Here is a 12,063-nt window from a genome sequence, read left to right as displayed (position 1 = left end):
AAACTGCAGAGTTTGCTACTGCTCCCATGATTATAACCATGGAAGTGAGTGGCCGAATCAGGACAGAGGACAAGAGCCTTGAAGGAGAAATAAAGGAACTGAAAGGCCAGGATACTGGATGATCACCTAAGTATATATTACAACTCCTTTGGATTAGGACAGAAGTGGCACTGGGTGACTAAATGACAGCAGCAGATGGTGAGTGGAAAAAAAGGAAGCAGAATGAGGGCGATGATGGGAGTACTTCAGAATGAGATTTGAAGCTGCTGGTTCCTGGGTGGAGGCATCGGTCAGGAAGCATTGTTGATGAGCAAAAAGATACCACCCTCACCTCCAGGCTCATGGTTAAAAACATGGTTGCCAACTACATTAGAAGTGGAAGGGAAAGCCAGGTGTCCTTTAAACAAAAAGGTGAAGGGAATCCGAAGGGAGATTCAGAAGAGGCTGAGCTTATAAGGAATGTCATTTGCAGATATAAGTAGATAGTGTGGTGGATAGACTATAATGTAGATCCCTACCTCCTGGTGTTCATGCCCTTGTGTGATCCCTGCCCATTGAGTGTGATTTGCTTTGGGCCTTTTATGACTCTGTGTATGCCATCATGATACGTAAGACTATAACCAAGCCAACTAGAGGTGTGGTGGTGCACAGCCCTAGTCCTAGCTACTCAGGATGCTGAGGCAGGAGGATCACTTGAGCCTTAGGAGTTTAGTCTGGGCAACATAGCAAGACACTATCTCTTGGGGAAAAAAAAAAAGTAACCAGTGTCTTGACAAAACTCTCCCTTTTGCTGGTTTGGAAGAAGCAAGTTGCCATAATGTGAACGTATGGAGGACTACACATGGCAAAGAACTGAGAGGGCCTCCAGGTGATAGCCAGCAAAGGACCAAGACCCTCAGTTCTGCAGTCTGCAAGGAATTGAGTGTTACCAAAACGATGTGAGCTTGGAAGCAGATCCTTTTTCTCAGTGGAGTATCCCTTTGCAGAGGACCTAGCTAAGACGTGCCCGGACTCCATGGAAACTGTGAGATAATAAATGAGTGCTATTTTAACCCTTAAATTTGTGGTGTTATTGTTATACAATGGACAGCTAATATAGATGCAGTGGAAGAAATGTAGTGATAGCAATGTTATTCAATTTTAAAATCTCTTTCTGGGGTATTTTACTGAAGAATCAAATATTGATCTGCTACCAAAATATTTTTAATGATCTGTCAGCTGACAGATCTTTCTTCAATTTTATTGACCTCAAATAATTGGATTTGCAAAAACTTTTAACATCCATTCATTAAAGTCATTTGCTTTTCAGCATACCAAATTTTGAATTGTCCCTTTGGATTGTTCCAGAAGTGTTTTTATTTTACATCTTTAGTCACCTTACAAATGGGTGAGAATTTTGACTTTCCTTTGTAATGTGGGAAAGTCAGTTTTGAACAGAGACGCTGTATCCTCAGCTGCCTTCTCAAGATGAACAATTTTAGAAGCTAGTTCGTATGATAGTGGATGATCTGGAAATGAATTCCCTTAAATGTGGTCATAAACCTCAGGGATATGAGAGCACCACTTTGAAGATGACAGCTTCAGGGGCTTTCTGGTAGAAGAATGAAGAGACCGGTTATGATGGCAAGGGGCAGTGTGTGTGACTGACAGGAAGTGTGTATAATTTCTGGGCAACACTACCTAAGAAAGGGCTTAGAATTAGCTAATAATTAGTCTTACAGGAACCATGATGGAGGTGTTTCCTGGTTGGTAAAACAAACAAACAGACAAAAAAACACATGTAATTAGTATGTGTTTTTCTTTACCATTGAGCTACACCTTCAGCCTGACACTTAAGTTACAAAAGAAATGTATACGTCTTATAAAATTATCAAATATAGTTTAAAATCAAAAGCAGAGATTATGCTTTAAACTTTTTTTTAGTTTAAATTTTTAGTTTTTGATAGTGCTGGGATGGAATGGAACCACCCAGCCAGGGCTTCGTGCAAGCTAGGCAAGCCAGCTACCACTGATCTACCTCCCCAAGTCCAGGCAACTAACTTCAATTGCTTAATAGGAGTTCGGTAGGTCTCAAAAGCTGCTTCTAACTCGGCGACTTCACCTAAATCTCTTCCAACAAGAACCGGATGCCTTTCGTGACACCTGGCCAGGCTCCCTAAATGTGTGATTCCTTGCCTGGTCTGTGCAAAAGTTTAAACACTTAGCAGTTCGTGATTCCGAACTGGTCGGATGGAAAGGAGGGTGCAGCCATCGCCAGTTTCTTCCCCAAGTAAACCGCTACAACCATCCGGAGTTAGTGCTTGGCTGTTAAAAGTCTAATTCTTGAGCCCGCGCAGGTCCTTAACAAAACAGAAAAGCCCAGGAGGCCCGGGGGATCGCTCGGTACTGGACGCCGAGCTCTCTCTGCTGTGCTGCTATTGCAAAGGGAAGTCATTTTCTCTGATGACACCCTGGCCCAGAGCAGCTCTGCCACGGAGCAGGCCTCGCAGCTGCTCGCAGACTCCAGCTGTACGCGGACGCCTGCGCAGTGCGACCCTCGCGTCTCTGGGGGCGGGAGGCGGGAGCAGCCGGGAGAAAGGAGAGCTGCTGGGGAAAAGAGCCAAACCCTGAAATTACCCGGATGTGGTCTCGGCGCGCGCATGCTCAGTGTCTTCCCGACAAGTTGGCAGCAACAACACGGCCCTTGGTCGTCGTCGCCGCTGCGGTAGCGGAGCGGCTCGGGTGGCGAAGCCCGCGTTCGCATCTGCCTGCTGTCCTCGAGAGGCCCTTCCCGCCCGCCCCTCGGCTCCGCGGCCGTCCAGGGGGCGGGAGCGGGTGAGGGGAACCGAGCGCCCCGCAAGAGAAGCTTCCCCCCTCCCCCGCCGCGGGGCCGCCCGGGAGCTAGAGGCGGCCCGGCCCGCGCGGAGCGGCGCCGAGGGGCTGCCTGGCCCGGACGCCTTGGTGCGGGGACCGAGGAGCGCCCGGGGTTGCCGAGGGAAGCGACGGGGGCGCGGAGCAACCGCGGACGAGCAGCGGCGGGAGAACGACTCCCTTCGCCAGCGCCCGAGCCCAGGTAACGCGCCATGTCCCCTCCTCTTCCCCCGCCGGGCCCGCGCGCCCCGCCCGCGGCTTCCCCGCCCCGGGGCGGGGGCTCCCGGCGGCGGCCGCGGAGGGAGTGCGCGGGAGGCGGCGGATCCGGCTGGGCCGGCGGAGCCAGGGTGAATCGGGGTCTTCCGCAGGGCGGTCTGGACCGGACCGGGGCGAGCGAGCCACGGGGCCTTGAGCCCTTCCCCACCCTCTGGTTTCGTCGGGGTCGGTCCACTCCGCTCGCTGTTTCCCGGACCTTCCCAGTCAACTCGGAGGGGCTCGGCCGCGGCCGCCGCTCCTCTTTGTTGTTCGGCAGTAGTTTGGCCGGCGCCCGCCCGGGCTGAGCGCGGGTGTTGCCTTGGGTCTCAGTGAAAGTAGTAGATGCTTTGCCGTCAGTTCTTCAGCAGATTTTTGTTTTCTCTTTGTTCCTGACTTTCTTTTCTGATCGGTGTACTTTTTGGGTTACTGTGGGCGATGGCGGCCTGCAGGAAACACACCTAGCACCTAACTGAACCTCCTCTCTCTCCCAATAAAGCGCGTCTGCTAATAAAAGACGTAGTTTATCTTATTGTCAGGGCGGCTTGCGCGGAGAGTGAAATCGGTGGAGGGCGTTGGCTCCGGCACATGCCCCAAATTGCTGTTACTGTTTCTCAAGCTAGGTTATCGGAATGGGTATGTGAGTTCACTTGTGAAAGGTGCCTTTGCGGGTGTAGACGGACATTAATTACAAAGCCATGTGGAAGACCGGTAAAGTCTTCCCCACCCTCCAAGCCGCAGTATACTTGTTTTTATTTTAAAAACACGTTTAGCTTCAGTTATTTTGAGATTAGTTTCCCAGTACATTTAGTTTTTGATCGTAACGTAAGGTGCAATTATTATTTAGGAACTATCTAGGAATAATAACTATAACAACATAACGAGGAAATCATTTGAAGCACTCTGAATAGACTTTCTGCAAGCTTGTCGTCCTGGCTAATTTTTAACAACCTTTGGCTTTTGCCAGATTTAGCATCCTTTTTGTCTTGAGTAGCAGCTTGATTCAAGTGTTTTAAAAGAAATAGATTCAGTACTTTTCGCTGGCAGAAACCGTGTGGAGTCTTTAATTGAAAATGCAGAAATACATAATTTCATAAGGTAGTCAGATTTGAATAATTTTTATTTATAGATTTCATAAATTACCTATGCCATGTGGTACCAAAACTAAACATACTTCAGATGAACTTTTTTCCTGCTAAGGACTTAATTTCTCTATACTGGAAAGTTTTGGTATGATTAATATCTGATACTCCAAAGTACAAATGATTGATACGATTAACATTTAAAAATATGATTTCTCCTTACTATTTCTTAAATAATGCTGCCCTGATTTTGTTTCCATGACTGAGTTTGTTACAGAGCAGATGTAATAGAAGCAGAGACGCCTACCAAGAATTGATGATTTGGAGTAGCTTTAGGGCCAAAGGTGGTGATGAATGATGAGTTTATGTAAGTTAAACAAAGCCTTTCTAGAGAAAATTGACAGCATTTTGTGAATTTTCTAATGGAAGTGGCTTATTTTTTTTTTTTTCTTTCCCGATTATTGAGTGAGTTTGCTTTAAAGAGGTACTGCATTTTAATTTTTGAAGGAGTGTAGCTAGGTACCTTCAGTGTAAAATTTGAGTTTAGGGGGAAAAAAAAAAACCAGCGCGGGGGTGGGGGGGGGCGGTGGAAGGGAAACAGCTGCAAATCTGTTTCAGAATTAATGAAAATTTGTGCTGAGCAAGTTACTTTGAAATACTTTGGAGTGAGTTTTGTATGTATCATTCACCTTTTATAATTGCTTGAAGCAATTTTACTAGGATGCAGCAAATCTTACTTTTGAATATCAGTGCTTCACTTAAGCTACATTTAGTTGAGGTGATTCTCTATTTGTGTGTGAATTCTTTTTTCAGCATTTCTCTTCAGACTTTTACCACTAAATTAATGAGAAAGCATTAAACTGATTTAACAGCCTAGTCACACTCCAGCTCTTCCACTTGGAAACTTTTTCTGATTGAGCCAGAGTTGTAGTAACATCGTTAGACACTGTTGTAATTGAGCTGTGAATTGCTGGGCCTTTCTCTACTAGGACAGTTAACTACAGAATCTGCAGGGTTCATTACATTTAAAGTGCATGTTTAGTCTTCTTTAAATTTTTTTTTTTGGCGGCACTGGAGTTAGAACTCAGGGCCTCACACTTGCTAGGCAAGCACTCTACTGCTCGAGCCACTCCACCAGCCTTAGTCTTCTTTAAATTTTTGCCTGTTTTGGTGAGAACAATTTTCTGATGTTTAAACTCACATCAGTTGTTTTTATCTCCTACTAGTTCATGTCTTTTTTTCCCTTCATTTTTCACTCCGATTGGTGAGTTAATGGTTCTTTAAGCATCTTTTAATCATTGTATATGTACTTCTCTTTTTTTTTTCTTTTCTAGGAAATTGTGTTGTTAGACAGTTTTTTTTTCCCCTTAGGGTGATGAAGAATTGTGAGTACAAGGTTATTCTTGATCACGTGTAAAACTAACCTGAAAGGCTGAGTCTCATGGCTCACCCTTGTAATTCTAGCTACTCTGGAGGTAGAGATTGAGAGGATTGAGATTCAAGCCCACTCTGAGCAGAAAATTAGGGAGATCCTCATCTCAACAAACAAGCCAGGTGTGGTGGATGGTTCATATCTCATAATCTCAGTTACTTGGTAGGCATAGATAGGAGAATCTCAGTCTGAGGCTAAAATGTTAGATATAGTGGGAAAAACAGACTTGGGCCTGGCTCAAGTGGTAGAGCACTTACCTAGTGTGAGGCTCTGAGTTCAAAAGCCAATACTGCCAAAAAACCAAGCCAAACTAAAACATAAAACTGACTGACATGGTTTAATTGATTACATTATTTTCTATGCTAAATGAAAGTTAAAGGAGTTAGACCAGCATAACAAAGCATTTAGGACAGTTTTCTTAAGTTATCAAAATTTAGGCTTTTCCACAGTTGAAGAGTTGTTTGAACTTGACAAATATGTATAGCTGTCATTCATTTGAGCTACTTTCAGTATGCTACTGTGTACATCATAATATCCTGAACATATGATAAGTCAGATTTAACATTGTTGGATTTTTTTTTTTTGTTCTTCTTTGTAATTTTGATGATGGTAAATTTGGCTGAATTCCAGTTTCTCAGGAACAAGATATTTTAGGTTGTGTCACCTTGACACTATTACATGGTGTAATTGGCATCCAGGAAAATTTATTTAAACATGAGAGAGAATGAAAACTAGGTAGCAGTTACATATATGAAACTAAGTTGGTGTGTGGTCAGATTCTTATAATTTTACAAGGTTCTTACAGTTTAAGTCTTGATAGGTCAGGCAGCTATCAAGTTGATTGTAAAGTGGGAAGGTCTATTGTTAAATCTTATTTTAAATTTAGTGATAATTGTAAATAGCTTTCAGCACAAGGACTATATTTCATTATATTTTAAATGGGAGGTTTTTTTTTTTTGCAGCTTGGAAAACTTGTTGTTGTATGGGTATTATCCTTTTATTCTCTGTGTGTGTTGTGTCTCTCCCCCATCCCCTACCAGAATGCTAGGCAGTGCTCTGCCACAGCTGTAACCCCTAGCCCTTTTCATTGCCTTTTTAATCCCAATGTTTAGGGCAGCAGCTTTCAATCTTAGCGGTGCATTGAGATTTTTTTGGAGTGTTTTGTAAAACACTGCTGCCTGAATCCTACCCACAGAATTTTGATTCAGTTGGACTGAGGTGCAGCCAGTTCAGAGACCCATAGTAATTGAGCCATCAAAGTCCTTTGCTCTAGTAGTACTGGAGTTTGAACTCAGGACCTCACACTTTCGAGGCAGGTGCTCTTCCACTTCAGCCAGGGCTCCAGTCCTTTTGTTTTTGATGTAGGATCTTTGCCCAGGCTGACCTTGAACCTGAGATCTTCCTGCCTACTGAACAGCTGGGATTACATGTATGTTGCCACCACACCTGACTTCTTTCCTTATTTTTCAGTTCGTTTGTACTGTCCAGTAGCAAGTTTGAGGAAGCTGTATTTCCCCTGATGAGAAGTTGGTATACCATCATTATTTTAAGTAGGAAATTGGTTTTGTTTTAAAATACTATCCTCTCAAATGCTTACTTGTGCTCCTTTTAGGAAGGAGAAAAAGAAAGAAAAAAATGAATTTAGGGCCCTAAATTAGCATTAGCATTTAAACTCCCAGTGGAGTTTGATCTTCTTGGGGGGATAATCTGCCTGGAAATCATAAAATTTTCTAGCTACCAGTTAACTGGTTACTTCACTGGCTCCCAAGGGGAAAGTTGCATTGATTTAGCTTTTGCTGTCAGGCTTAATTTATACACTATAAGAAAGTTGCTCAACTAGCCCAACTAGTTGGCAGTTCTGTAGCGATCATCCCGCAACATGTTCACTTCTCTCTTTTTTTGGCATTACTGGGGTTTGAACTCAGAGCCTTGTGTTAGCTAGGCAAGAGGCCTACCACTTGAGTCACATCTCTAGCCCTTCACTTCTCCTTTTACTCCCCCCACCCTGCCCTTTTATTTTTGTTTGTGCTGTGGATTGAACCCTGGGCCTCCCAACATGGCCAGACAGGTGCTCCACCTTGCAGTTACACCCTGTCCCTGCAGTTGAAGTTTTCCATTTACATCGCCTGAAGAACCCTCAAATGCTGGTCTATAGAGTAGTTGCATCTCTGCCTCTAGAAAGAACTATTTAAAAAATATTTTTGACATCCTGTCTAAATACACACACACGCGCCCCTGATTCAGAATGAGAATGGAGTGGAAGAGGCATGGTAATCTATATTTTAAAGAAAGCCCCTCTTGATTGTGAAGGTTTTCATTATTAATAATGCTTATTCTTAATTCTCTTTTTTAAAACTACAGTACAGACTTTACCTTTGGTCTTCAGTACACTATAGGTACCTTATAGGTTTTAAACCCGATTTACATGTTTTGAGTGTAGAGCTTATTTATGATTAACAAAAGAACTACTTAAATATTTGTTTTTGTAGTAGGATATGATTTTTCTAAGTGCTAATGAATGTGTGCAATTCAGGTCTTTTTCAGCTCTGTCTTTTTCTGTCTGTGTGTGTTTGTGTGTGTGTGAGAGACAGACAGACAGACGGGATCTTGGTCTTGCCCTGTAGTTCAGGCTGACCTCAGAATTAAGATCCTCTGACCTCAGTCTCTTGAATGCTGGGATTATAGGCATATGCCATGACTCCTGGCTTCAAAATGTATTTCTAGATGTAAAACTGAATTAAGGTTACTTGTCAGTGATATTCATTAGTGAATTTTAGAGCATTTGATACAGATAGATGGCCAGTCATTGTAACAATTGCATCATGTAGTGAAACAATGACAAGTAGCAGTTGATAGGCTAGCCTAAGCCAGGGGTCATTGTACAAAGACATACTTAGTACGTCGATGCCATAGATATTCCTTGCTAAAGTTATTTGAAGAATTTTATGTGTATAGATACTGCAATATGCAGTTGACTAATTATAAAGAAAAAATAATACAAGTTCTTTTTAATTCGTCTTTTAAATTAGTTGCATATGTTTATGATGCTGTAATTTGTTTCACTCTTTTTCGTAACTGGAAAGTGAAGTTTGTTTTTTTAATTTTTTAATTTTTTGGAGGTACTTTGATTTGAACTCAGGGCTTCATGCTTGCTTAGGCAGGTGCTCTACCATTTGAGCAACTCTGCTGACTCTGGAAAGTGAAGTTTGTAAACTAAGTCAGTGCCTTGTAAAACAACTCAGGTTCTTACAGTGCTTTTTTTAAAGGTAGAGCTTTACCCTTGGTTGCTGTTAGCAGTAGCTGCATGGAATTCTGGTACAGCCTCTTTTCAGAGAATAAGCTATGCAAGTTGGTAGTCTAAAAGTTTTATGAAATGTATGTTTCAGTTGTCAGCTTTTAAAATTTAACTTAGTTTCTTAAAACAGTAGTTCCCAAAATATGGCCCATAGATTTCTGGGGACAAGGACCCTTTTATTAAAGTGGTTTATTAAATCAGAATTATTTTCATAATTCAACTGGGACATTATTTGGCTTTCCAATGTTCACAGTTGTGCTGATGGTGAAGGAGCACTGGAGGGTAAATTACTGGTTCCTTAGCATGAATCAAGACAGTTGCACCAAACTTATTATGAGTCTTTATTGTGTTCTTCACATCTAAACATGTGTTAAGCATTTGAAAAAATGCCAGTTCCACTTAAGAATGCCCTTGGTGAAGCAGTAAAAAGTTTTAATTTTTAAAATCTCTACCCTTGAGTGAATGTCTTTAATATTTAGTGTGATTAAATAGGAAGTATGCATAAAGCATTTCTGCTTTGAAGTGCAACATTCATTTTTAGGAAAAGCACTTGTGCAACTGAGCTGCAAGGTGAACTAGCTGCTTTTTAAATGGAGCATTACTTTTTTATTTTAATTTTTGCAGTACTGGGGCTTGAATTCAGGGCTTTGCATTTGCTAAGCAAGTACTCTACCATTTGAGCAATGCAACCATCCTTTTTTTCTTTGGTTATTCTTGGAATAGCGTTGCTTTCTATGCCCAGGCCAGCTTGGACTGCAGACCTCCTGTTGATGCTTCCCCGGGTAGCTGGGGATGACAGGCTTGCATCACCTTGCCCAGCCATTGATTCAGATGGATTCCTGTGAACTTTTTGCCTGGACTGACCTTGAAGCACAGTCTCTGCCTCCCAAGTGTCTAGGATTACAGACTTGAGCCTGCCTTGGCTGCATTATTTTTATTTTTGCTTAACAGAATGACTGATAGATAACACCATAGTTTTTCAGACCAAGATATTTGATAGGTTTTCCTTGAAAATGAGTGAAGGAAAACAACTGTTATTGCCAAAGATAAAGTCTATAATCTTTCAATCTGAAAATTAGATTTTCCTAAAACTTGTATTTGTCAATATGAACTTGCCAGTTTGCTAATACTTAAAAGACATTTCCAATGAGATTCATGGCTATTTAAGGAATGTGATTTTAAAAATACGTGTTTTATAGGGAAATGGGTCAATATTTGGCAAATCTGTGTAACTCATCAAACCAATATTTTCCCAAATGACCAATTCATGTTAATAAATCATGCATAGGTAGGAAAGCTAGTCAAAATACAGTACAGATCAAGAGTTTTTCATACAACAAGCCCCAGTGTCTGTTGATAAGGTTCAAGTGTCACATATTACAGCTAATCTTTACGAATTGCCACTTGTATAGCTGGCACAGTGGCTTGTGTCTATAATCCCAGCTACTAAACAGGTAGAGATGGCCTCACTGTTTGAGGCCAGTCCAAGGAAAAAGTTAGTGAGACCCCAGCTCAACCAATGTGGCAGGCGTTAATAGGTCCCACACAAAAATGTCAGACCCGACCCTATTTGAAAAATAAAGCAGAAAGGACTGGAGCCATGGCTCAAGTGGTAAAGTGCCTACCTAGCAAGTGTGAGGCCCTGGGTTCAAGCTCTAGTACAGTGCCCCCTATCCCACTCCATGCCAAAATTGCTAGTTGTTGAATTTTGGTATTAAATAAAAAATGAATATCCATTATTATCTGATAATGCTATTCTTTTCCAGTTAACACATTTTCTTCATGTGCTTTAACCAAAATATAGCAAATTGAATTGCAAAGCTGATAAAAGAATCCACTTGTTTGTCTTTTTTTTTTTTTGTAGTAGTGGGATTTAAACTCAGCCTTGTCTTGCTAGGCAGGCACTGTACACTTGAGCTACACCCCTAGTCCAATAACTTTATTTTTTGTGGTACTGGAATTTGAACTCAGGGCTTTGTGTTTCCTAGGCAGGGGCTCAGCCACTTGACTCACCTCCAGCATTTAAATCTAGATATTTAAAGAAATTTGCAAAAATATAAAATAGTGTCACTCTTATTACTCTTTGTTGTGGAAAAGATTTTTCATAAAATTTATTTTATGAAAATGGATTTATTTAAAACAAATTAATAAAATATGTAATACTGTATTCATTTTAGTTTGTAATGTGATAAACACTATAACTCACATAAACAAAAGATAATTGGGATCCTCAGTAATTAAGATTGTAAATAAAGGGATCCTAAGACCAGAGAGTTTGACAGCTGCTATTTTAAAGTAACTAGTTCTGCATTGTCAGTGAGATTACTGATGAGTTCCATTGTTCCTGTTTTGTATTATATTGATGCTGTTTCTGAAAATGTCAGTAATTTACATTTCGTTCAGTTCTTGTATATTAGGGAACATGAAGCAGTCAGATTTAAGTAAAAAGGGGAGTTTATTGTCTTGATATGAAATTAGAACTAGCCTGAGACTGCTGGATCCAGGGTCTCAACCAGTATTGTCAAGACTGTCTCTTGGCTTTGCTTTTAGTTAGTTGAATTCTCAGGTAGTTTCTAGGCCAATGACTCCCAGCTTCAAGTTCAGCTTTATATAAAGAGGGCTTCTTTTCTTTTTTCCCCCCCTCTATAGCTCCATAAGAAGTTCTGGAGCTGTGTCATTGACCTGGTTTGGGTTCTTTCCCATCTCTGAGACAATAGTGTGGTCAGGGGTTGGTTCTGAATAGTTAGGCTGGGGATTGTCTCACCTGCCCAGATGAAGGGATTCTTTTTGGAAAATCAGACTGTTATTACAAAAGTGGGAGTATATGCTGGCAGACAAATCAGATGTAAGCTGTAGTACTTTGTTGATTCTTATTTTAACTACTTCTAATTTATTAATCTGTAAGTATTCATTTAAAATAAGATTAAAGTTATATAATAAAATAACATTTAAATCTAGATCCTTTTGAGTAAGCAAAAGCACACCTCTCAATTTGTCACTTGTAGTACACCTTAAAAGTTACCACAAAACATTCTTTTCGTTGCTTTGATTGCATTATTAGTTCTGTGTGCTCTCTCTGAGGCTCTGCATCAGCCCTCAGCTTGGGAAACTGTCGACTACCTGTCTAGAATCTAGGCGATAACTTGTGCTGT

At 41.4% G+C, this 12,063-nt stretch overlaps 1 protein-coding gene across 3 annotated transcripts in view; it reads left to right on the top strand.

The window, feature by feature from the left end:
• Positions 1 to 2,912: 2,912 nt before the first annotated feature.
• Smad4 (SMAD family member 4) overlaps positions 2,913 to 12,063 on the top strand; it is a 47,151-nt gene continuing 38,000 nt past the window's right edge. For all 3 annotated transcript variants that reach the window (XR_012447028.1, XM_074069814.1, XM_074069812.1), the window contains exon 1: positions 2,913 to 3,052. The gene's annotated coding sequence lies outside the window, so the exon portion shown is untranslated. The remainder of the gene's footprint in view (positions 3,053 to 12,063) is intronic.

The sequence above is a fragment of the Castor canadensis genome, chromosome 4 (genome assembly GCF_047511655.1).
Source record: "Castor canadensis chromosome 4, mCasCan1.hap1v2, whole genome shotgun sequence".
NCBI classification, from domain to species: Eukaryota; Metazoa; Chordata; class Mammalia; order Rodentia; family Castoridae; genus Castor; species Castor canadensis.
Note: the sequence above shows the minus strand (reverse complement) of the source record. Positions and strands in the feature narration are given on the sequence as shown.